The sequence below is a fragment of the Panthera leo genome, chromosome B3, assembly GCF_018350215.1.
Source record: "Panthera leo isolate Ple1 chromosome B3, P.leo_Ple1_pat1.1, whole genome shotgun sequence".
NCBI classification, from domain to species: Eukaryota; Metazoa; Chordata; class Mammalia; order Carnivora; family Felidae; genus Panthera; species Panthera leo.
Window position 1 is genome coordinate 66,887,888 of NC_056684.1, and position 26,777 is coordinate 66,914,664.

The window sequence follows — 26,777 nt, forward strand, 5'->3', positions numbered from 1 at the left end:
CTGGACCCACCTCTATTATCTCTCCAATGGACCCGCTTACTGTTTTCTCCCTGGCTCACGTTCTCTGGCCACATTGCCCTTCATGTGTTCTATTCCTGCATGCAAATCAGTCTTTGCACTGTCTGTTCCCTCTGGCTGGTGGCTTCTTCCCCAGATTTACAGACAGCTCTCTCTCTTACCTCCTTCAAATTTTTGTTCGAAAGTCACCCTCTCAATTATATCTACCCTGATTCCTCTATCAAAAATTGTGACCAAACATGAACAAGTGTTCTCAATCTTCTTTACCCTACTATGCTTTTTTTGTTTCGGTAACATTTATCACTTTTTAATAGACTTTATATTTCAATTAGTTCTTAGGCTCATTATTGTCTGTGAGTCCACTAGAAAGAACATAAATTCCATAAAGTCAGGGATTATTTTGAATTTTATACATGGATGCACCCAACGCACCTGGAAACAGTGCATTTAATAGGTGCTCAATAAATGAATAAGTATGCATGTAAACACATACACATTTGTGCATTCTCAAACACCTGAATTTCTCAGGTGTATCACACAATATTAAGAATTATAGTAATTACCTAGTTTATGAATTTAGATTCAACTCACCCAACTTCATATTTCTCTTGCATCAATAAATTCAACAAGAATTGTAGCAGTTAAGTCAAAGCTCCAGGGGCACACATTTCTTTAAAAGGCAGATACAGGGGCTCCTGGGTGGCTCAGTCGGTTAAGCGTCCGACTTCGGCTCAGGTCATGATCTTGCAGTCCGTGAGTTCGAGCCCTGCGTCGGGCCCTTTGCTGACAGCTCAGAGCCTGGAGCCTGCTTCAGATTCTGTGTCTCCCTCTTTCTCTGATCCTCCCCCACTCGCTCTGCCTCTCAAAAAATAAGCAAGTGTTTAAAAAATTTAAAAAATTAAATAAAAGGCAGATACTTATATATTTTCTTTTCAATAGTAAAATGACTTACTTGAATCAAAGGCCTCAAAGTCCAAGTATCAGGGTGAAAACACTCTCACATAAACTGAAAAGTGTATACACATCAACATAAAAATACCAGTCAGGGGCTCCTGGGCGGCTCAGTCAGTTGAGCTTCCAACTTCTGCTCACGTTGTGATCTTGTGGTTTGTGAGTTTGAGCCCCACATTGAGCTCACTGCTGTCAGCATAGAGCCCACTTTGGATCCTCTGTCTCCCTCTTTCTCTCTGCTGCTCCCCGGTCTCTCTCTCTCTCTCTCTCTCTCTCTCTCTCAAAAGTAAATAAACATTAAAAAACCACACACTGGTCAGACTCTAGTTTGTGTGTCTGTCTCTTTCCAGCTGTCTGTTCATCACTCAGCTTCCCGTGCCTCTTTCAGTCTGTGCTCTCCTCTAAGGAGTAGCCCTCTGTTTCTCCCAACTCAAGAGGAAAACAGTCTTCCATCAAACATGGTGCTCTGGCTCCCACTTCCTTAAGCACAGCATCAGATTTATTGCCGGCTTCATCACTTATCAATAAAACCAGCTTACACACCTTGCTCTATCTCGACAGCCGTCTCTCCAGACATCAGGAACCAAGGTTTCCATAGACTCCTGACTTTATCTGGGCCCCCATGATGTACAATATCATGGCAACAAGGCCTTTTCTCTTTGTTCTGGGGAAACTTGAGCCATAATGTGGCAGCCTGGTGTTCATGCTGATTGTGATAAAGAGCAGCACACTGAACATTTTTTCTCACTCTTCTCTTTTCTCTCTCTCTTTTTTTTTTTTCTCTCTTCTCTCTCTTTTAAAGAAACAGGTGTTGGCATGGATTAGAGAAAAATTACATCATCTTCAAGAGAAGAGGAGGAATAGAAAGGAGAAAAAAAGTAGGGAAAAAAAAGTGGCAACCAGACCCAAATACATTTGCACATATAAAGCTGTTCTAATGAGAGCCAAATTGATTTGACATTCAGTGGCAGTTTGAAGCCAAGAAAAGCAAAGCAGCCTACAAAAGGCCTAGCTCATTGTTTATGGAGTGTCATACTCTATCATCTGTGAGACCAATAACAGGGATGGGAAGGCCTTTAAAGGCAGGGTGTGTGCTGGGAAGGGCTGTGTGGATACCACCAGTGTCAGATCTGATAGACGGATTGAACGTGGCTTCCTGAGCTGAGATGGTGTTTGTCAGATGAGGCGGATATTCTCTGCAGATTATACATTAGCCAGCAAATTTGTAAAGTGTTAGCATTCTTTGAGGATGTGTGCTAGGCACAGAAAGGCACATTTTGCAGTGGTCTGGGGGGAAAAAATCCTCATGAAAATATTAACCAAAGAAAGAGAGTCATGAATTATGTGTCATTCAAATGGAACTATATGCATAATATCATAGAAGCATCATTACCATGACAAAAAAATATGTTTACCTCCTAGCAAACAATGTGCATTGCAGATGTGCACATGTATACAGTTGACAGAATGAAGAAAATCATACTAAAATAGAAATTTTTCCCATTAACCTTATTTTTCAAGAGAGAAGCTATTTGGTCATTTCAATACTGGTGACTGGCCAGGGATTTACTGTTAAAAATACCTGGAAAGGAATGAGGTGTTTATTAAATGTCAGCACATGACAAGGTAGATTAAATAAGTCTTCCTAGAAATGCGTGAAATGCTAGAGTGTTACAGTCTGTGTATAAAGAAGTTTCTCTTTTTCCCTCCTCTCCAGCCTCAAGCCCAGTCTAAGTGTTACTCTGATATTAGATTCAGTGTAAGATTCAGATATGAGTGTTTACTTTTGGACTTCACAAAGGAAAGTTGATTTCGTTGCAAGGTATTGCTGAGTGATATCAAATCCAAAATTTCAGCCTCTTTCATCTCAATTTTCTAAACACTTATAGGACTAAGGATGGAATTTGACCTTAAGTAATCTAGACTTCACTGTGTACATCCATAGAACAGATTTTTATAGCACCATGAAATACTGTGTGTATGAGACAAAGAGCAAAAACAAAATTATGTCACAGGGAGTGTATTAATACATAATTAAGAACTAGAACCCCTATTAATTTAAACATATACATCTTTAATAGAAATTCAAATGGAGAAATGGAAAGTACTATTATTGATAGAAATACTAATAGTGCAGATTGGAATTTTATTATTCCCATTTATTTTGTACAGCTCTGACATCCTTCCTTCATATTCCTTGAGACTTGATAAACCTTAATCCTTCTTTGCCCCATGTTGCCGAGGGTCTGGGGTAGGAGAATCTGAGGATACATGTAAAGCACTACTGGGATTATTTACCTAGCCCACTGCCCCCTAGTTACCCCCATTCAGATAGTGACCTATAGTCTTTTTATGCTTCTGGAGCATGAACACCTTACCCTGGACCCAAACTGAATCCCTTAGCCTCTACCCTGTGCAGAATACAAGAATGAAAGCTCTAGCAGTGACCAGGCTGGGACACAGTATTTGGCATATAGTTTCTCTCCTTCCTTGCTACCACCACACCTAAGAGTCACCCCCAAGGAATTCAAATCTACAAACATTTACTGTGTCTATCATGGCTTGATGCTGAGAGTGGATAGTTAAATAAGACCCTAGTTCTTACTCTCAAGGAGCTTACTGTAATTTACAGAGTACCAGACAAGAATAACTCTTATTGCCTCCAGATCTCAAGCCACTATCATCAAAGCTTGTGCTATCGGATGGCACACTGTATGCTTCACTCAACAGAAGGATAAACATTTCCTAACAGAGATTTGATGGATCTGGAATCCCAAAGCATCCAAATGGGCAGATATGGAAGCTTTAAATTAAAACTCAGCCACCTATACCTATAGAGTACACAGTCAAGGAAAACAGGGGTTCAAATTAATGTTATAACTAATTGTAGAGTGGTTGCTTTCAAAATGCTTTCACATAGGTGATTTACACTAATAATGCCACGGAATTTGGTCTTTTTATGGGACAGTTAGAATTAAGATCTAATGAATGGATTATAGCTATACTCAATTGTTATGGACTGAATGTGTTCCCCCCAAAATCGTATGATGAAATCTTCCTCCACCCCCCCCCCCCCATGATGGCTTTAGGATGTGGAGTCTTGGGAGGTAATTAGGATTAGATGAGGTCATGAGGGTGGAGCCCTTGTGAACAGGATTAGTGCCCTGATAAGAGTCAGTAGAGGGGCACCTGGGTGGCTCCATTGGTTAAGTGTCCTACTTTGGCCCAGGTCATGATCTTGCGGTTCATGAGTTCCAGCTCACGTTGGGCTCTGTGCTGACAGGAGCCTAGAGCCTGTTTCGGATTCTGTGTCTCCCTCTCTCTGCCCCTCCCCTGCTCGTGCTCTGTGTCTCTCTCTGAAATAAACATTAAAAAAAATAATAAAAAGGGGTGCCTGGGTGGCTCCGTCAGTTAAGTGTCAGATTTCGGCTCACGTCATAATATCACGATTCGTGAGTTCAAGCACCGCATCAGGCTCTGTGCTAACAGCTCAGAGCCTGGAGCCTGTTTCAGATTCTGTGTCTCCTCTCTCTCTCTGCCCCCCTCTTGCTCATGCTCTGTCTCTCCCTCAAAAATAAATAAACACTAAATTTTTTTTAAATAATTTAAAAAGAGATAATATTTAAATAAATATTTAAATAAATATTTAAATAAATTATTTAAATAAATATTTAAATAATTTAAAATTATTTAAATTTAAATAATTTAAAAAGGAGAGCTTGCTCCTCCTCTCTGCTCTCTACCCTGTGAGGATACAGTAAACTGGCAGTGTGCAAATGTCAGCTATGCTGGCCCCCTGGTCTCAGACTTTTAGGCTCCATAAATGTGAGAAATAAATGTCTGTATTTTGCAGGCCACTCGGTCTATGGAAGTTTATTACAGCAGGCTAAAAAGATGAACACATCAACCTAAGATCTGGCATGACTGGTGTAGATGCTACATAGAAGTCATCCAAAAGATAATCTTCTGGAGGTATCATGATTCTTTGTCTAGAATTTGTGGCTATATATATTTCGTGGTACAATTTCTGTGAACTTCAATAACAACACAAAAAATGCTTTGAATTCTTCTATATTTGAATTATTCTATACATTTGAATTCTTCTATATTTGATGATGTTGAGAAACATTTTAAGGACAATTCGAGACAAGCTGATCAGTCTATGTGTTCTATAAAGTAATTAATGCAATTATCACTTCTGAGTATTAGTCATATAAACTGATCCCTGCTAATATTTTAAGCTAAAATAGCTGTCAGAATCATTCTGCCCTTACTTGATAACTAAGAACAACCTGACTCAGCTCAAATATTGCCTCTACTATTTACTAGCTAAACTAATACAACTCAATAAGTTCTTTTGTGCCTCCATTTCTTCATTTGTAATATGGGAATAATAAAACAGGTATTATAAACATTAAACAAGAATAAACATTCAAGAAGAAGGCACTCAACATATGACATTTTGATAAGTTTTGATTTAAAGAATAGTTATAACAACATTTTTAGAATAATTCAAGCGGCAGCTGGGTGGCTCAGTTGGTTAAGCCTCTAATTCTTGATTTCGGCTCAGATCATGATCTCACACTTCATGGGATCGAGCCCTGAGTTGGGTGCCTAGATGACAGCATGGAGCCTGCTTGGGGTTCTCTCTCTCCCACTCTCTCTGCCTGTCCTCTGCTCGCACACCCTCTAAATACATACATACATACATACATACATACATACATACATACATACGTATGTACATAAATACATAAACTCATTTAGAATAATTCAGTAATTGTTTCACTAGATTTGTGGCGAAATATTTATTTTTCATGGGGCGCCTAGATGGCTCAGTTGGTTAAGCGTCTGACTTTGGCTCAAGTCCTGATCTCACTGTTTGTGACTTTGAGCCCCGTGTCGGGCTCTGTGCTGACAGCTCAGAGCCTGGAACCTGCTTTGGACTCTATGTCTCCATCTTTCTGTGCCCCATCCCCACTGATGCTCTGTCTCTCTCAGTCTCAAAAATAAATAAACATTAAAATTTTTTTAAAAAATAAAAAATAAAATAAAAAGTGCTAGATCACTTGTATTTACATCATATTCTTCTGCCTACATGTGTCTTTATTGGCACATAAGTATACAGCTCTCTATATTGGCCAAATCAATGGTCTGTTTTCTGGTGTAAAACTTCATCATCTCTTTGTGGGGTTTCTCATTATGCATGCTTGCACTGCTTTACCTCACAGGCCATAGATGTCATTCTGCAAAGTTGGTCACCTTGGTTGAATCACTCTAAAACCCAATATCTAATAACCATATTTGCTGTTCTGTGTCAGAAGCAAAAACCAGAGAAAAAAATCATGTTTCTTTTCCCAGATTTGTTTAAAAATCATCACTGAAATGAAATACAAAATAACAACAGCTAGTCTAACAAGATGCCAGGAAGTAGGTATTATTACCATCTCTATGTCACAGATAAGTAGAGAGGAATTTAGTACAGAAAGGAAAGATCATACAGCTGTTATGTGGCCAAGACAAGATTACTCCAGTTTCTTATGCCCTTGATTCAGATGCACTGTCCCTGGGATTACATGTGTGGCTAAACAATGAATGGGCATCTATCTCCTAGTGATAACAAACTGGCTGCTCTTTCAGATTCAACAATTAGTGATTATAATTTGTGGCATGTACAGCTCCAACAAGTTCAAGTTTCACAGACAGAAAGAAACTAGGGCATTGTAACTTTTTTGGGGTTTTTTTGGTACACATTTCACTAAATCTACAATGGTTGAACCCATAGTTTTGGTTATCATAAAGCTTAGATTAAATATCTTTATGCTCACTAAATGTGTAGTTAATGATGAAAACATGATAAAAGACATAAAAATATCCATTGACGATCACTGACCTAACCAGAAATCTGACTCTCTACTTTTAAACTTAACACATGTCTAATATGGGTATTTCATGTAGTTCACATGATAGCTTAACAGAGCTATAGTCTAAATAAGTTTATAAATAACATTACTAAATAGTCGGCAAAGGTATTTTGTACTTTGTACAGAATGCCATACCAAATAGTATGTGAATAATAGAAGACACCTGAGTTCTAAATTGATGTGAGATTGGTGCTACAGAAGGCATAGTTTAGTGTTGGATCCCAATAAGCTGAAAGCTTTATGTCCCTTCCTGATAGGAAGAGATGCATCTTGTTTGGCAGGCCAGGAAGGGTCTATTATTTCTGACTCTGTATCACAGCAAAATGTATCATATTTAAATCTCAAATATTTGAAATTTTATTTCTCAAGCAAGCAAGCTTAGATGATAGTGCCTAACAATGAACCGGCCAAAAAAAATGCCCGTGATAAAGCAAAATGTCACGAAATCCATCATCATTAACTTGTGCGTAGGTGGAAAATCCTCAGGTCCTTACTCAACATATTTACGCTTGCTTTTTCTATACTGTAAAAGAGCCATTTAATTGTTTTTCTTTGTCCCCACTTCCAGCCCCACAACAAATGAGATACAACAGATTAATGGGTGAAGACTGCTATTTGAAGACACATTGAGAACATAAGAATGTGCTGATTGGTAGCAAGAGGAAATGTGGAGAGATATAGAAACAGACATAGCTTGAACCACATTCCCAGCTGGGGCCATTTAGTGTTGGAGCAAACAGCCACTTTCTAATCAAACCCCACAATATTTCATAGATCATTAATACATTATAGAAAATTATAATTTACATCCATGATAATTACCTTATATAAATTGGATGCCACAAAAATTACGTTCAGTATATTCTGTATAAGAAGAAAAAAAGTTCCTAATATATTTTAAGAAATATTTCCATATGAAATGCTTCAAATTTTGTCTTAGCTTTGATATTTAAAGGATAAACACTAAAATGACCAGAACGGTCAAACATTCACACACACACACACACACACACACACACACACAAAAAGCGTTCCCTGAATGCTCTAGACTGTTGCAGTTTTATTAAATATAATAGTTTTTGAAGAATAATACTGGTATGTCTGATCTGGTTGGTGTCCTCAATAGCTCCCTCTCCACCCACAAAGCCAAGGGCTTTCTGTAAGTGCAATTCCAATACATGTTCCAAAAAATACCTGTAAGCTCCATTGACTACTCACCCTTCCGAATCCACTAATTCTGGCTTGGGGTCCCTGGTCACTATCCTGTTGCTTTGCACCTGCTTTGTACTTCAATTGCCTGTTTATTTCCTGGTTCTGGCTTTAGCCCTGGATAGAATTCACATATCCCATAGATCCGTGCCCTAGAGTAGCACTAAGAGAAAGATAATGTAAGTCATTTATGTAATTTCCAATTTTCTAGAAGCTACATTTCTTTATTTTCCCCCATGTTTTTATTTTTTAAAGGTTTTATTTAAATTCCAGTTAGTTAACATACTGTGTAACATTAGTTTCAGCTGTACGATATAGTGATGTAACACTTCCATACAACACCTGGCGCTCATCACAAGTGCACTCCTTAATCCCCATCACCTATTTAACCTGTTCCCGCACCTCTCCCCCAGCCACCTCTCCTCTGGTAACAACCAATTTGTTCTCTATAGTTAAAGTCTGTTTCTTGGTTTTCCTCTCCCTCTTTCTTCTCTCTAGAAGCCATATTCAAAAAGTCAAAGCAACAGAGACAATTTGAAAATACATGTATTTAACTCAATGTACTGCAATCATTGGAAAAATATTAATAAGGTTTTACTCTTTTTATTATACTCAGTCTGTTATCTTGTGTATATGTTGTACTTACAGCATATCTTATTTCAAGCTAGCTACATTTCAAGTGCTCAATCGATACATGTGGCTAGTGGCTACCATATTGGACAGTGCAACTCTAGAGCACTTGAGCCATAATCACCCCAAGTGCCAGAACCCCCACCAGCTAAAGCTTCAGATTCCCTGATTGTCTCTGAACATAGTTTGTGCAGTAGGCTACATTATTTGCTACAGACTGGGTGTATGTATTGATACATAGCTAATAATAATATCATTTATACAACTTTATCATTTATACTTTTGACACCAAAACACTTTTTTTAGAGAGTGAGAGAGCACACACGTGCACCTGAGTAGGGCAGAGGGAGAGGGAGAGAGAGAATCCTAAGCAGGCTCCACACCCAGGGCGGAGCCTGACACAAGGCTTGATCTCACCACTGTGAGATCATGAGTTGAGCCAAAATCAGGAGTCCGTCAAACAACTGAGCCACCCATGTGCCCCAACACCAAAATACTTTTAAATATTTTTTTCTTCCAGTTGAGACCCCCATAAACCATATAAGGTACACAAAGGAGGCATCAATATCCCCATTTTATAGATAAAAAAACTGAGAATCAGAGGGATTAGTGGTCTATTTAAGGTTGTCAAACAAAGATAATATCTCAGTGAGAACTTTGTGATTTTTAATTTACAGCTCTTTCAATGACTACTTATTACTCCTTAAAACAATTCGACGATGAACCTATTTGTTGATTCTTGGATGCGAATTCCCAAATAATGCAGACATCTGGTCAGCAGTAGCCTAATTCATTCTCTTGAGCAATGATATCAAATATATATTAAAGCATGCACAGTCGACCCATAGACATCAAGTCTAATAGAAGAAAGTCTGCATGAAATATGCGGGAAAGATGTTTTTTCTTCATGTATAAGCAGAACTAACACTTGGGCAATGATTAAATCACGTTGAGAAACCTCAAAGACACATATAAAAGGAAATTCTTTGAGGGGTTTGCTTCTTGTTTATTTTTTAGAAATGAAGTGATCTAAAAAAGAGAGGACAAGCTCATTCAGTTATAGCTTTCATATAATTACCACAAACTCTAATGCAAATTAGACTGTAGGTCTGCTCAATGTACATTTCTGTGCTTGCCAAATTATGTTTGGCAGTGTGGTCAAGCAAGAACAGATGCACACTGGGCCGAGTTTTCTTGGGCTGTTCAATAATTAGGAGGACCATGTATTATAATAAACCACATCCCCTTGGCTAAGATTTGGATGCAAATTGCACACTAATTCACTTCCAAGTTTTTTGGAAGCTCACCAAGAGAGATGAAAATCAGGGAAATATACTGTTTACTTCAGGAAATTTGTTTTAAACTAAATATGGCTCATTTCTAAGAGGCGTTGGGGAACTCCATAAGAAATGTAACAATAGCTTTTTCAGGTTCCATTCAGTAGGAATAAGAAAATGCTAACAGGCTCCTTTGAAGAGTTTTTCCTCTGTTACCTGCCAGTTCTAACCATCTCTATGAACACACTGAGGGAGTCCTAAATGGAGGATAAACAGCAGCTTCTCATATCTGTAAAACATCCCGTTGCTCAAATGGAGGGTGAAATCAGTTCAGTGAGTGAGACTTTGTCAACATTTTCTGCAACTGACTGATAGGTAGCAGGTTGTCCCTTAGACCAGGAAGTGGGTGGGTGGAAACATTTTTTTCTGCAAAGCCAAAATAACCATTATAATAATAAAATCCCTTGCATGATTTCAACTAGTATTTCTTAGTAATCCAACAACTGCAAATACTATCTAGAATGGGATATTAAAAAAAAAAGTGAGCGCTCAAAGACCGAAGCCTATGCCACATTCATTACATATCCTCATCAATTTACAGAAAGAAGCCAAAGCCTTCCAATGTCACTTTTATTCTTAGATGAAGCTACATCCTCTCATGTTGTTAAGAAGACCTGCATGTTTGTCCCAGTCTCTTTCTCCAAATTCCATTGTATTTATTTATTTTTACTATTTGTTTGAGTTCAGTATTAACTCCATCACTGACCTGGATCTATGTATGTCAACTGTGATAGACATAAAAATACACTACCTGCATCCCCATTCCAGGCAGAGTTTGTTGCCCAGCTTTGGGAAGTGCAGCAAGCAGACATTCTCCAACACTCAGCTCTTTCAGGATCTGCCTCTGTGGCAGACAGCCTCTTCACCTGAGGTTCTGCTCAATGAAAGTGATCTACATCTAATGCCTGAGCCATTGGGTAGAGCTCCCTTCAGAGATCTATTATGATCACCTTTCTTTTATCCATGCTAATCCCCAATAAACACCCTAACTTCCATCTCATCATCTGCTTCCAGAAAATACAGCCTATAGTCGAGCTTCTTTCAGTATCCTTCTACCCAACCTGGATCTATGACATGAATGCTAGGACTTGATCATGTTCTCCAGTTAGACCAGACACTCCAGCCTCTCAGCATTCCCTTCAGGATTCATTAAATCACTCCTTTCAGGAGACTCTCCAACACTTACTTTCTTTTCTTTTCTTTTCTTTTCTTTTCTTTTCTTTTCTTTTTTTGTCCCCCAGAATTTTCTGACTTGATCCAATGAGTTACTCGATATCATTCTTCAGATTGATGTCTATAGCAATGCTAAGTACAGACTACAGTAGTATATTCATAATAGCAGTGAATAACCACTTTTTTTTAAGTTTGTACTTTTAGATAACTGTGGATTCACATGCAGTTTCAAGGAATAATACAGCAAGATCCCAAAAATCCTTCAGCCAGTTTCACTCAATGATAATATCTTGCATAACTATAGCATAACATCACAACCAGGAAATTAACACTGATTAAATCCAATGATCTATTTCAGATTTTACTAGTTTTACATGCCCTCATTTGTGTCAATGTGTGTATGTAACTTTCATACATACAATTTTATCATATGTGTAGATTGGTCTGACCACCACAACAGTCAGGACACAGAAGAGTTCCATCACTAGGCTTGTTGGTGCTACCCTTTATAACTACAGTGCACCATCCCTCCCAACTCCCTCCCTAACCCCTGGAAACAGCTCATGTTTTCCATTTCTATAATTTTGCCATTTCAAAACTGTTATATAAATGAAACCATACAGCATATAACCTTTTGAGAGTGGTCTTTTTCACTCAGCATAATTCCATTGAAATCTATGAAAGGATGTATCAATAGTTCTCTTTTTATTGCTGAGTAGTGTCTCATAGGAAGTATGGACCACAGTTTATTTAACCATTAATCCATTGAAGAACATTTGGGTTATTTCTAGTTTTAGACTATTAAGATAAAGATGCTTTGAATATTCATGTACAGGTTTTTGTGTGAATGTACATTTTCATATCTCTAGGATAAATGACAGAATGCATTTGCTGAATCATTTGTTAAATACATGTTTAGCTTCTAAGAAATTGCCACACTCTTTAGCAGAGTGGCTATACCATTAAAATCTGCACTATCAATGTGCGAGTGAACCAGTTTCTCAACACCATCACCAGGATTTTGTGTTATCTTTTTTTTTTTTAATTTTAGCCATTCTGATAGGGGTGCATGAGACTGCACTGTGGTTTGAATGTGCCCTTTCAAATTGCCAAGAATGTTGAACATCTTTTCAGGTACTTATTTCCCATATGTTTATCCTCCTCAGTGGAATATTTCTTGCTGTCTTTTGCCCATTTTGTAATGGGATTATTTGCTGTATTATAACTGGGCTTTGAAAGTTCTTAATAGATTCTAGACACAAGTTCCTTGTCAATACATGATCCACAAATATTTCCTCCTACTCTGTAGTTTGTTTTTTCATCTTCCTACGTATTTTATTTTTAAGTAGGCTTTGTGACCAGCACAGAGCCCAACATGGGGTTTGAACTCACAACCATGAGATCAAAACCTAAGCTGAGATTGAGTCAGATGCCCAACCAACTGAGCCATACAAGGGCTCCTGTCTTTTCATCTTCCTAACACAGTCTTTGGCATAGCGGAAGTTTTAAATTTTGATAAGGTCCAATTTATCAATTTTTATTTTTATGGATTGTGCTTTTGGTGTCAAGTCTGAGTAATGAGTTTTTTATTGTAACTTTTTTTTTCATTTTGAATTTTTAACAAGCATTTTTATTTTATTTCTTGGAAAGAAATTCACATGGTAAAAATAAATCCAAACAGTCCAGGAAGGTATAAAATCAACAATGAATGTGTTTTCAAGAAACATCTACAAATTATTTTTAAAATCAAACAGCAGCAAGCTTTTAAATTAATTAAGACAAACTTTTAATTAAGAAAGACAGCCAGGTTGTGTAGTAGTGAATATAATCACATATTTATTATACAGTATTTTCAGATGATCTACTTCTTCTCAATTCAATGAGATTCATGGTTAATTTATGAATGGGGATAGCTCACATTACATTCAATATTTATTCACTTATTTGTTCAACCAATATTTTGGACAATGTTTGAACTGAACTGCATACTTGACCTTACCTATCACTCACTTTCATTCAAAAACCCTTAATGTCGTAGTTATACAATGATATTCAGTAGTATTTCTTCTATATTCTTCTACATGGTACCATAAGTTGCCAGGAGATGTATAGTTATAAACTTTCAATTTCATTCCAAATCAGCTCTTAATTTGTTAAAGATAAAGGTGTGATATCTGTGTTTTGTGGTGGGAAAACATCAGTAGTAAGGTGTCTGATGATAGAAAAATTGCCACAAAGACAATTAATATGCTTTGTTTTTAAGAAACATTTCAAATAAAAAATAATTATTGTTAGCACCAAGCAATTTAGTTAAGGCAAAGTTGAGAAGATATCACAGCTTCCAGGAAAGCCTTAATGTTAATCAGACAATAGAATAAAATATAAAATTGAGTACACATGAACATAAATATGCAATGGCAGAAAATTTTAAATTATTTGTAGACACATATGGATTCCAAATCAGTTGTAATCACTCAAGAACAAATGGAGACATCATTATGAGTAAATCAACAAAACCATAACAACTATTTTTAAAATTGAGTGAAACTAGATTGTGCAAGGGTAAACAAATGATGTGCAGAATACTTTGATATTAACTATAATGCCATATTAAATAGTAAATTCAAATCAGCATTCTTAGGTAAAATAATGTTGTTAAAATAATATTTAATTACATGTTTTCTAGGAACCTCAAACTGTTTTTGCAAACAAATTAATGTTGTAAAGGAAAATACCTCAAGAAGTTTCTGCAAGTTAATAGAACAATAATATGTAAATCTGACACCTGTGAAGTGGACACATTTTTTATATTAAATATAATTTATTGTCAAATTGTTTTCCATGCAACACCCAGTGCAACACCCAACAGCTGCCCTCCTCAATGCCCATCACCCACTTTCCCTTCTCTCCCACCCCCCATCAACCCTCAGTTTGTTCTCAGTATTTAAGAGTGTCTTATGGTTTGCCTCTCTCTCTGTAACCTACCCCCTTCCTCTCCCCCATGGTCCTCTGTTAAGTTTCTTAAGATCCACATATGAGTGAAAACATATGGTATCTGCCTTTCTCTGCCTGATTTTGAAGTGGACACATTTAACCATACAGCCTGGAGAAACAGAAAACAACCAGTCAGCAGAGACTGGAGAGATGCAGAGATAAGAGATAGAAAAAGAAAGCATCACCTGGGTTGCTGAAGATGATCAATTCCTTATACTCAAATCTTGGTTGTATTCTTGCCCTGAGTTGTGTGATAAGATCTTCTATTTTTACTATAAATTTCTTTTTTTCTTTTTTTTTCTGCATTTAGAACATAGGTCCAGCCATGATGAAGTAAAAAGTACCAGATTTGCCTTACATCCTTAAAAAATTTTGAAAACAGACAAAAGAGGGGCACCTGTGTGGCTCATTCAGTTGAGCATCCAACTCTTCATTTTTGGGCTCAGGTCATGATCCCAGGGTCATGGGATTGGGCCCATGTTGTGTTCTGCACTGAACATGGAGCCTGCTTAGGATCTTCTCTCTCTCTCCCTCTAAAAAAAACAAAAAACAAAAACAAACAGACCAAAGATCAAGATATGGAATAATAAAATGAATACTGGACAACAAGAAGCACTGGACAGTGATCCCTGGGAAAGCAGAAACAAATGATTTGATCCCTACAAAGGCCCAAGCTCACTACATGAGAAGATTTTCCAAGCCACAACATAAGGAGGAGAATCAAAAGAGAGACTGCAATTTTGCTGAGTTTCAGAGACAGAATACAGATTTTGGGGGGTAAAAGTGGCTGAAACCTTGAAAGCAAAGTAACAAAGAGGAGAGAAGTCTGTTAGTAAGAGGAAGAATGCAGGAGAGGTGCTATAGAAGAGTTTCCCTTGAGTGTCTGGCTAAGTACTGATCTGCACATGAGTAGTGAGGCCAGGAAAGGAACCACTAGAAAGAGGCAGCTCAATTCTCAAAGGCTAAATTGGTCCAGAAATAGGATCTATTCTCACTAGCCAGAGTAAAAAGACCTTCTAATACAGAGTATGTAGTAGAGTCCTCGGAAGTACTGTACTGTTCTGTTAGCAAATTAGTCTAGAATGAAGGGTATCTGAACCCTCACTAACAAACCTTGAAAGGAAGCCCCAAAGGATAATATTGGACCCATGTAACTTAACTTTATCCAAGAACAAAGCTCTCAAATATTTGAAATATTAGTCCCATAGGGCTCCTGGGTGACTCAGTCAGTTAAGCTTCCAACTTCAGCTCAGGTCATGATCTCATGGCTTGTGAGTTCAAGCCTGGTGTTGAACTCTGTGCTGACAGCTCAAAGCATGGATCCTGCTTCAGATTTTGCGTCTCCCTGTCTCCCTGCTCATGCTCCATCTCTCTTTCCTTCAAAATCAAATAAAATACAATAAAATAAACATTAAAAGAGAAAATTTTTAAATAAAAAATAAAAGAATAAGAAAATATTACTCCCTTCAAAAATCCAGAAAACAACCTAAAATTCACATGTGTTAGCATTCAACCAAAAATGGTCAAATGTGCAAAGAAGTGGGAAAGTATGATGCAAATCCAAGAGAAAAATCAATGATTAGAACCATACTCAAATAGGGGCACCTGGGTGGCTCAGTCGATTGAGCATCCGACTTTGACTCAGGTCATGATCTTGTGGTTTGTGGGTTTGAGCCCTGTGTCAGGCTCTGTGCTTACAGCTCAGAGCCTGGGGCCTGCTTCAAATTCTGTGTCTCCCTTTCTCTCTGCACCTCCCCTGCTTGCACTCTGTATCTCTCTGTCTCTCAAAAATAAATAAATGTTAAAAAAAATAAAAAATAAAATAAAAGAACCACACTTAAATATGTTGATAGTATATATTAAGTTAAAATCTAGATAATCCATATCTAGATTTGGATACTCTAGATATCTAGATTTAGATATTTAGATATCTAGATATCTAGATCTAATAAAGAAGGTATGGGAAAACTGAAATTTTGGGAAGTGGAAAATAAAAAACAAAAACTGAACTTCTAAGGCTGAAAAATAAAATATATGAAATAAAAATCATGCCAAATAGGATTAAAAACAGAATAAACTTTACAGAAGGGGAAATAAGTGAGTTTATAAATACAGTAATATAACTATACAAAATGAAATACATAGGAAAAAAAAGAGTAAAATAAAAACAAAAAAGCCATCCGTGGGTTGTGGGAAGATAACAATAAGCCTAACATAAGGATAACTGAAGACCCAGAAAGGTAGGGGGTAGAAAAATATTTGAAATAATAATCACCTTATATTCCAAATTTGATAAAATACAGAAATCCTTAAATCCAACAAGTTCATGCAACTCATGCAGAACACACAACTCATGCAGAAGACACAAGAAGAAAACTATGCAAAGGCATATCACAATAAAATTAACATAAACTAGGGAGTTGAGGGAGAGGCCCTGAAAGCAGCAAGACTAAAAATGGCACATTATGAACAATAACAAAAAATAATGAAGTAGACTTTTCAAGAAACCACGCAAGCGAGAAGACAATGAACATCTTTAAAGCACAAAAGGAAAAGAACTGCCAACCTATAATTCTATACCCAGAAAAAATATCTTTTTGAAAATGAGAGTCAAAGTAAATTTATTTTGGTTTACAAAAATCAAGAGAATTCATCCCCAGCGGACTAGAGCTATGGAACACACTAAAGAAAGTTCTTCAGGGAGAAGTAAAGTAAACGTAGGTAGAAATGTAGATCTACTCAAAGAAATGAAGATCACAGGAAAGGTTAAGTTGTGATAAAATACAAAAGGCATTTTTTTTCATTTCTTATCTCCTTAGAGCAAAAGCAATAAACATACGTTATGTGGCTTGTAGATTTGTAAGTAAAATTTACTACAAAAATAGCACAAGCTGAGGAAGGTTAAAATGGAAAAACAAGGTTAGTAAGTTTCTTATGTGATAATATATTATTTGAAGACAGACTGTGATAATAAAACTATGTAATGTAAAGTCTACATCAACAGAATAGAAAATAAAGAAGTATAGCTAATATGCTAACAATGGAGATAAAATAGAATTATTAAAAAAAAAAAAACTAATCTGACAAGAAAAAGTAACAGAGAAAAAAGAAGTAAGAAAAGAAAAAAGAACAAAGAACAGATAGGACAAATAAAGCCTAAATAGCAAGATGGTAGATTTAAACCTGACTACATCAATATTCACATAACAGTTTATACTCCTGCAATACAATAGTTTGGTGATGGAAACATTCATTATGTGACTGCAGTAATAGTTTCATGGGTGCATATATAAGTCAAAAATGATCAAATTATATATTTAAATATGTACAGTTTTATTGTACTTCAATTATGCCTGAATAAATTTATAAAATAGATAACCAAAAAAGATAGAAAAAGAAAGAAAATAGTAGAATTTAAAATAGTCTCAAAAATATGAAATACTTAGAAATAAATTTCCAAATATTTCAAGTTAAAGGTATATATATTGTTAAATTACATAAAACTTAAACAATGCTAATCTCTATCTTGTATTAAAGAAACACACTTGACATATAAATATATAATATGTTAAAAGTAAATTGATACCAAAAGATATACGTTGTGAAAACAATAGTCAAAAGGAAGCAGAAGTGGCTATACAAGTATTAGACAAAATAGATTTCAGAGAAATGAATATTTCCAGAGAGAGTAAATTCATAATGATGATGGGGTAAATTTTTTTAAGAGGCATCAAATCTCCTAAATGTGTTTGTACTTATTATCAGAGATTCAAAATACATGTAGATTAACATGAGAAAACTAAAGGCAGAATTAGACAAATCCATAATATAATTAGATATTTCAATATCCCACTCTTAATAATCAATAAAGAAACTAGAGAGAATATCAGTATGTCTATTTAAGACTTGAACAACACTACCAACCAACTTGACCAAATACATATTTATAAATTCTGTCAAGCAACAGTAAAATGCATATTCTTTTCAAGTGCATGTGAACTATTTAAAGAGATAGACGATTTGGGGTCTTAAAACAAGACTCAATAAAATTTAAAACACTGAACACATACATGGTATGTTCTCTTATCACACTGATTTAAATTAGAAATCAATTTCCTTAAATGATATCTGGGAAATCTTCAAATATTTTAAGTTAAGTGACACACAGCCAAATAACTTGTAGGCCACAGAAGAAATCACAAAGTTAATTTTAAAATACTTTAACTGTATGAAAATGGAAATACAGTACAACAAGATATGTAAAATGCAGTGCCTGGGGGAGCATTAAATACTTATGTAAGGGAGAAAAAAGGAAGATATCCAATCAATGATCTAAGTTTCCACTTTACAAATTAGAAAAAAAGGAAACAAACTGAAGTAGCAGAAGAAAAGATAAAGATTAGAGCAAAAGTCAATAAAATATGAAACATAAAAACACTAAAGAACATCAAGAAAATCAAAAACTGCTTCTTCGAAAAGAGGAAAAAAATTGACAAACATAGTTATACTAATAATGAAGAAAAAAGAAGACACAAATTACCAACACCATGAATAAGAAACAAGACATCATTACTGATTCTACAGGCATTAAAAGACTAATAAGGTAATCCTATGAAAATTATATTCCAATAACTAAAATAAAATGGGCAATTTCTTAAATGACATGAACTACCAAAATCCACTAAAGTAGAAATACATTAAGTTGAATGTTCCTATTATATTAGAGAAAATGAGTTTCTAACTTTAAAAGGTCCTACAATGAAAACTTCAGGCCCAGATGGCTTTAGTGGTGAATTTTATCAAACATTTAAAAGGAAATGCAGCCAATTCTACACAAGCTCTACCCAACAGTAGAAGAGAAGAGAATTCTTTTTGATTCATATGAGTCCATCATTAGCTTTGTACAAAAAAGCAGAAAAACAAGTTATAAGAATATCCACTTTTACCACTTTTATTCAATCTTATAGTGGAGATCCTGGCCAGGGCAATAAGGCAAGAAAAAGAAATAAAAGGCATGAAAATTGAAAAAGTAGTAAAGCTGTCTATATATTTTTTTAATGTTTATTTCTGAGAGAGAGAGAGAGAGAGAGAGAGAGAGAGAGAGAGAGAGAAAACATGAGTGGAGGAGGGGCAAAAAGAGAGGGAGACACAGAATCGGAAGCAGGCTCCAGGTTCTGAGCTGTCAGCACAGAGCCTGACGCAGGGCTCAAACTCACGAACTGTGAGATCATGACCTGAGCTGAAGTCCAACGCTCAACTGACTGAGCCACCCAGGTGCCCCAAATACTGTCTACATTTATAGACAACATGATCACCTTTATTGAAAAACCCTAAGGGATCTATAAAAAAAAAAAAAGGCAATGACACCATTGAGTGTAACAAAGCCACAGAATACAAAGTGAAATCAACTGCATTTCTATACACTAGCAAATGCAAAAAGCAATTGTATTTCTATACATTATCATTGAACAATCAGAATCTGAAATCACAAAAATATGGTTAGGCAGTTTCCTTAAAAATTGAACATTCACATGCTATACCAACCAAGCCATTCCATTTCTAAGTATTTACTCAAGAGAAACAAAAGCATATGTCCATACAGAGACTCATACACAAATGTTTATCACAGCTTTATTTGTAATCACCATAAATTGGAAACAACCCAATGTCCATCAATGGGTGAAGAGAGAAATAAATCCTGGTGTATTCATACAATAGAACAGTATTCAGCAATAAAATGAAACAATTATTCATGCATGCAATAATATGGATGAATCTTGAAATCATTGTTTTGTAAAAGAAGCCAAGAATAAAAGTAATACTGGACGATTTGATTTACATAAAATTCTAGAGCATACAAGCTAATTTATTATAACAGAAGGCAGGTTAACAGACATCTGGGGCCAGAGGTGTAGGAAAGGATCAACTGCAAAGGCATGAAGAAACTTTGAAGAATGATGAAAATGTCCTTTGTTTTGATTGTGATGATAGTGTCATGAGTATATAAATAAGTCAAAACTGATCAAATTGTATACATTACTTATGGGCAGTGAGTTGTTCTTCAATTTTATCTCAATGAATTTGTGGTTATAAATAACTGAAGGAAATAAAAAGTAAAGAAAAATAATTTAAAATAGCATGTAAGTATGAAATATGAAAGGGATAAATTTAAAATATGTGTGAAACCTTTATGCTGAAAACTATAAAATATTATTAAAAGACAGTAAAGATGTCTTAAATAAATACTTATATACTATGCTCATGGATTGAAAGCATCAATACTGTTAAAATGTCAGTTCTCAAAATAGTTGCAATACAATCCAAAACAGATTCTTTTTCAGAAATTAATAAATTGATTGTAAAATGTATAGGTGGGAGTGCATTCACACAAATGCAGGAATGTAAAATGTATAGGCCACTTGGGTGGCCTAGTCAGTTGAGAGTCTGACTCTTGATTTTGGTTCAGGTCATGATCTCATGGTTGTGAGACTGAGCCCTGCATTGGGGCTATGCACTAGGTGTGGTGCCTGCTTAAGATTCTCTCTCTCCCTATCCCTCTTTCCCTCTCTCTCTCTCTCTTTCTCTCAAAAAAATACTAATAAAATAAATAAGAAATAAAATGTATAGGTATAGGGAACTAGAATGTCCAAAATAATTTTGAAACCAAAGGAAAAAGTCAGAGGACTTACACTACTGATCTTAAGACTTATAATAAAGCTACAATAGTCAAGGTATTAGTATTAAAATTAATAGATCAATGGAAAAGAAGCCCAGAAATGGACCAACACATATATGGTCTGTTGATATTTGATAAAAGTGCCAAGGCAATTCAATGTATAAAATTGATTTCCAAAGTACTGGCACAATATTCACACGCACAAAAAAAAAAAAAAAAAACCAGAAAACAAAAATGAAAAACAAACCAAAAAAAAAAAAAAAGCAAAGAACAACTCTGGATCTTTACCTGTATATACCAAACTTAACTCAAAATGGATCATAGACCCAAATTTAAAAGCTAAAACTATAAAACCAATAGAAGAAAATGTTAGTGACTTTACATCAGGCAAAATTTCCTAAGACTCAAAAATTACAGACTATAAAAAAATTGAAAAATGATACTTCATCAAACTAAAAAGTTCCTCCTCAAAAGACAATGTTAAAAAATGTAAGAGTATGCTTATGTCTTACTCCAGATCTATGAACTCGGTATCTCCAGATGTGGTTCCATGTCATTTGAACCATGAATAATGATAATTACTGCTTTACATTCTTAAAAACAAAAACTTGAGAATTTCAATATACTATATTGGTAACCTTCATATAGGACCAAAGAAGAGCCATATGGAGAAAAAGAAGATATGTATTTTCTAAAGAAAATAAGGAAATTTGACTCAGAGAAGGTTTAAGGGATGGATTAATATATTGTTCCGCAAGTGTACAAATTATCTCTATGCAGTGATCTTCACACAAGTGCAGGAATTTAAAAGAATGGAAAAATGAAATATGAAAAATTTAAGCTGAAAATAAAAACTAGTTTCTGACAGTTGGTTTCCAAGCAAGGTTGTGGAATCTTCTCAAACATTCATTAAGATAAATTATCACTCAGTATTTAAAATGATCCTAACCCCTAGAAGATAATCTAGGAAATTTAAGTTTCTCTCTGAGGGGACTAGACACAAGGGGGCCACTCTCTGAAGGTAAAAATAGTGACCTCAACGTTCATTTGCCCAGAAGTGTCCATTCTCAAGTCGGGAGTCAAGAATATCCCAACACAAACAATCTATATCCTCTGCCCACTTGTTAAATTGTACTCTGTTAATGTACTATTGAAAAACTACAATAGTTTTCTCTTTGTTGGCCTACTTACAAGCAAAGAGTAGTCAGTAAGGAAGGAGATAAGGAAAGTTTTTAAACTTTTGAATTTATGTGTATCAGAAATAAGATCCAGCAGGTCCCAAGAATATGCTCCATGTCTGTCTGCTTTGTCTGGAAAACAGTTTTCACACATATGTTAAAATCTAGATAATAATCAACCCCAGAAACTAGTGTAAGCAAGAACAAAATAGGTGAGGTTTTGTTTATACTGTATATCCTGATCTCCCCCAACTGAATGTTAGAAATCAGGGTGTATGTGTCTGAAGGAGTATCACAAAGCAGGCACTCTAGAAATGATTATTTTGCTACCACAAAAGTAATGCATGCTTATTTTAGAAAATAGAGCTGAACACACACAAAAATAAAATAAAAAAGCAAAGAAAAATTATTCATAGTTCTGCCACCCAGAGATAATTATAATTAATACTTGGATACCAACCATTGATACACTAACCCACCCATAACAACAAAATGAAAGCAAGAAGTGAATAATTTTTGAGATCTTGAGAAGTACATTCTTCAGTTAACATATGGATGACTCTGCTGTTCCAGCTATTATGTCAAAAAGAGTTCACTTCCACCAAATTGCTATGTTGAGAGTTTGGTAACCTCATTTACCTAATTGCAACACCCAGAAGTTAATTGTGTCTCCCTTGCTTGTCACCTTGCATTCTAAACAGAGGAACACCATTTTTTAATGGAAATGTCTTACTTTTTCTTTATCCCCAGTTCTTTCCATTGGAAACTATTGCTTCCCACTTAGTTGAAAAATGAATATTATCCGCAGAGATTAAAGATCAAAATTTACCTTCCTTATACAAATACAAATTTCTTCTCTACTTTTTCTTGGGTCCTTGTCCCTAAAGTGTAGCAGTAATAACTCTCATATTAAAAAAAGAATACCATACAAACAGGAACTATTATTGTTGCTCATTCTTGCTGTCCTTTTTCCACAACCACAGGGAGCCAAATTACTAATTCTTTATTGGATTTGTCATTGGAAATGGTGCCAACATGGAATTGGAATGAGAAAACAATTGGTCTTCCTAAGTAGAACACAGAGCACAAATCTTTGAATTAGTTCTAATAATTAAAGCATCTTGTGAAGGGCTTCAATGACAGGATAAACTCATCTGTCCCTAGTGTAAGACCCATATCAATTACACTGGGCATAAGGAGGATGGTACACAACAAAGGGAATTAAAATACAGAGGATGACGGTCCAGACAAAGCCTGACTTTGGTCAAAGGCAGCCTCTCCAAGTGTTATCTATCTTTAAGCCAAGTGCTTTTAAATAAGTTTAAATACCAATAGGGGGTTAATTTGAGACCAATTTGATTTTATTTCTGAATTAATGGTTTTTAAATCTGCTTTTATAATTTCTGCTTATCAAGGATTGCCCTTCTGGTATAAAAACTGAGCCAAGACTCAGTTATCAAATTACTATGAAGGGTTCTGTTAATTAGATAGTTTATCTGTGATGAGTTGTTGACACTGAGATGATGTGTGTTAAATAATTTTAAAATATTCTGTGGGGCACTAACTTCGTGGCTCAAAGCATTGCTTATCCATTTTTCAGACCCTGCTTGAAGTTAAACTAGAAGCTCTTAGTAAAAATTAATATGATGGTGTAATACATTTCTTAAATATAGAATCATTCATATCTTAAAATTATACATATGAGAGAATAAATCTTCTGGCACACTTTATTAAGCTCCTCTAGACCATTCTAACTAATTCAGCCTCTTTCACATGCTGGTTGGTCTTTAACTGCTCAGTATAGACTGCCAGGAAATTCATCACTGCTGTTATTAAACACAATTCTCAGGATTTGCTCTTTTCATAGTGTTTCTTTTAAAAGCTTTTTTGGTGATTTTTCCTCTGGCTTCTCTTTCTACCTCCAAATCAGGCAACCCAAGAGAAATCTCAGAAACTGAAATATTTTTTTCCCATGTAGGTAAATTAAAGCTCCAGCTGTTAAGGGTTTTTCTTTCTATCTGTCAATTTCCTTTTTCTAGTTATAGTCTGACGGCAGAGGCCAAGAACAGTCCACAGGGAATGGCTTGGAGCCTTACAACAAGCTGGTATCTTTGCATTTTCTAGAGGAAAAAACATTGAACATTGGACACAAGTCTTTAACAGCAGGACAGCTGCTAATTAATTAACCTATAATTGTTAAAAGCACAAATCATTCTTTATTATCTCTGCAATTGCATTTTAAGCTCCTGTTAAATGTTGATTTTATTTACAACTTTGGTATTGTTTTTTTTTTCTTTTTTTAATTTTGCTATTTTCTTTCCTCACTAATTCTCTAAGACACATGGTATACCAGAACAACTGAGTCTCAGAATCTGGAGTCCTCAGTCTTCCTAGTTTTTTATTTTAATTAATAGCTATAATGTGTTCAGCCAGTATACACATGGGTCAGAAAAAGATATGGCTCTTTCAAGGTAGTAAAGTTCACTGTGAGTCACTAAACTCATATGAACCCTGAGTTCAGATTCCAGTGTTACCACTACTTGTGTGGTCTTAGGCAAGTGGACTCTGTTAGTCATGATTTTATATTTATAAAATAAGGAGACTGGAATCCACAAGTACCCTTTCCAGCTCTAATATTCCATGATTCATTTTATCAGAGGAACTTATTATTGCGAAGGAACAAAAATGGAGTTCACATGAAGCATGCATGCATTCTAAACTGGTTTTGTTCAGTTTCTTCAAAGGAGGTTTCAAAGAAAATTATCAACAAAGAAAGAAGAACATTGGGTATCAGGTAAAAGGAACAAACATGGGTCAAGGAGGAGGACCAGGTTCCAGTTACAATTGTGCCATTAATAACTTAACCGTGAACAAATTATGGGATTGAAACTTCTGAGGCCAATGACTGAACTCCAAATTGAAGAGATTTGACTTAATCATCTTTGAGTCCTGTTCAGTACAAAAATTCTATGATTCTAAAAAAAAGCCCAAGAGCCATGGAGGAGGATATCTGGAAATATTCAAACAATTATTGACAATGAACTCCACTCTTTTGCTCCTGGTTGGAGAATGTTGTTCAAAAACATGCTGTCTCAGACCATCAATGGCAAAGTAAAAACATTCCCTTGAGGACCTGAAACAAATGCTACAACTAAGGGTAACTTTCTAAATCTGTAACATCTTAGTTATCATGATGGCAATCTCTCAGGTATACATATATTTTGCTAAAAGGCTGGGGTGCATGTATATATGTATATATACATATATATATATACACACACACACACACACATATATATATATATATGCATGAGTATTGCAAGCTTGTAGTATACAGTATGCATGTGTATATATATATATACATATACATATATATATATATATATGTATATGTATATATAAAATCACTAATATTTTTCAAGCTCTATTCCAATTAAGAAATCTGAAAGAAACAACTTGGGGGTAAATTTACTGGACACTGCCTGAAAGCAGATGGTGTAATCCATTCCAAAGAGTCAATTCTCCTGCCTTTCTTTTTTCTTTTCTTTATTTATGCTTGCCTCCTTGGAACTCAGTCAGATGCTTTTCCTTTTTCTTCAAGACACTGACTCTTCCCCTATTGACCCTGAGACCTCCATTTTTTGCAAGTCCTACTTAGGATAAGTAACATATTCCAATAGCCATTGCTTTGAACCACATTATAAAAAATGGAGATGCTGTTTCCGACTTCTTCATGGACCTGGACCAAACCCCTTTAACTAACCCCCTCTAGTCTCATATTTTGATTTCTTTTTTCTTTCTTTTTGATTGGTAAGATAATAATTGGCAACATTTGAATACACTTAAATATGCATTAGTGATTATAATCCATTATACTTCAGTCATGGAAGTCATAGCAAGAGCTATCTTTAATGAATAAATAAGAAATCTGTACTTCAAAATGTTACCCATAGAGGTCTTGAATCATAACAAACAACCAATTTCCCTTAGCTACCTACACAACTATCCCATTTTCCAAATGGAAACTTTAATAGAGACTAAGGGACTTTCCTTAGGCTACAGTCCAGGGTCAGGGAATAATTTCATTACTCAATGTAAGTAATTCATTTTAAATCTCCCAAACAAAAAATTTCCAATGTAAACCTCTAAAACATGCACAGCACTGACCAAGCATGGAAAAATTTTCAAAATATTCATGATGTGACAATCAGACATTACCTAAAGTAGGCTGTAATGCTAAAGAATATTTCCTCAAAACAGGCTCTCATATAATTTTCATGTTGTAATCACACTGTTTGATGCATAGTACAGACTCTTTCATTGTGTGTTGAATGGAAGATGGTTGGTTGGCTGTAGTGTTAAATAAAGTAGCAGCAAGAAGATGGGGAATTGAGTAGAATGGATGTACAGAAATGCTATACAGAAATACTATACAGAAATACTATATACAGAAATACTATACAGAAATACTATAAAGATAAAAATAAAAGAAGTTGATAATTGGGTGTGGAAAGTGTGATGAAGAAAGGGAAACTCAGAGGGATTTCCTGGTTTCTGACTTGGGTGACGAGATAATGTAATTCACTGAAATAGGAAACACAGAGAAGTGAGAAGCAGGTGAGTAAGTAGGCAATGAGTTCAATATTAGACGTGCTAAATCAAAAGCTCTGTGAACTTCAAGAGAGAT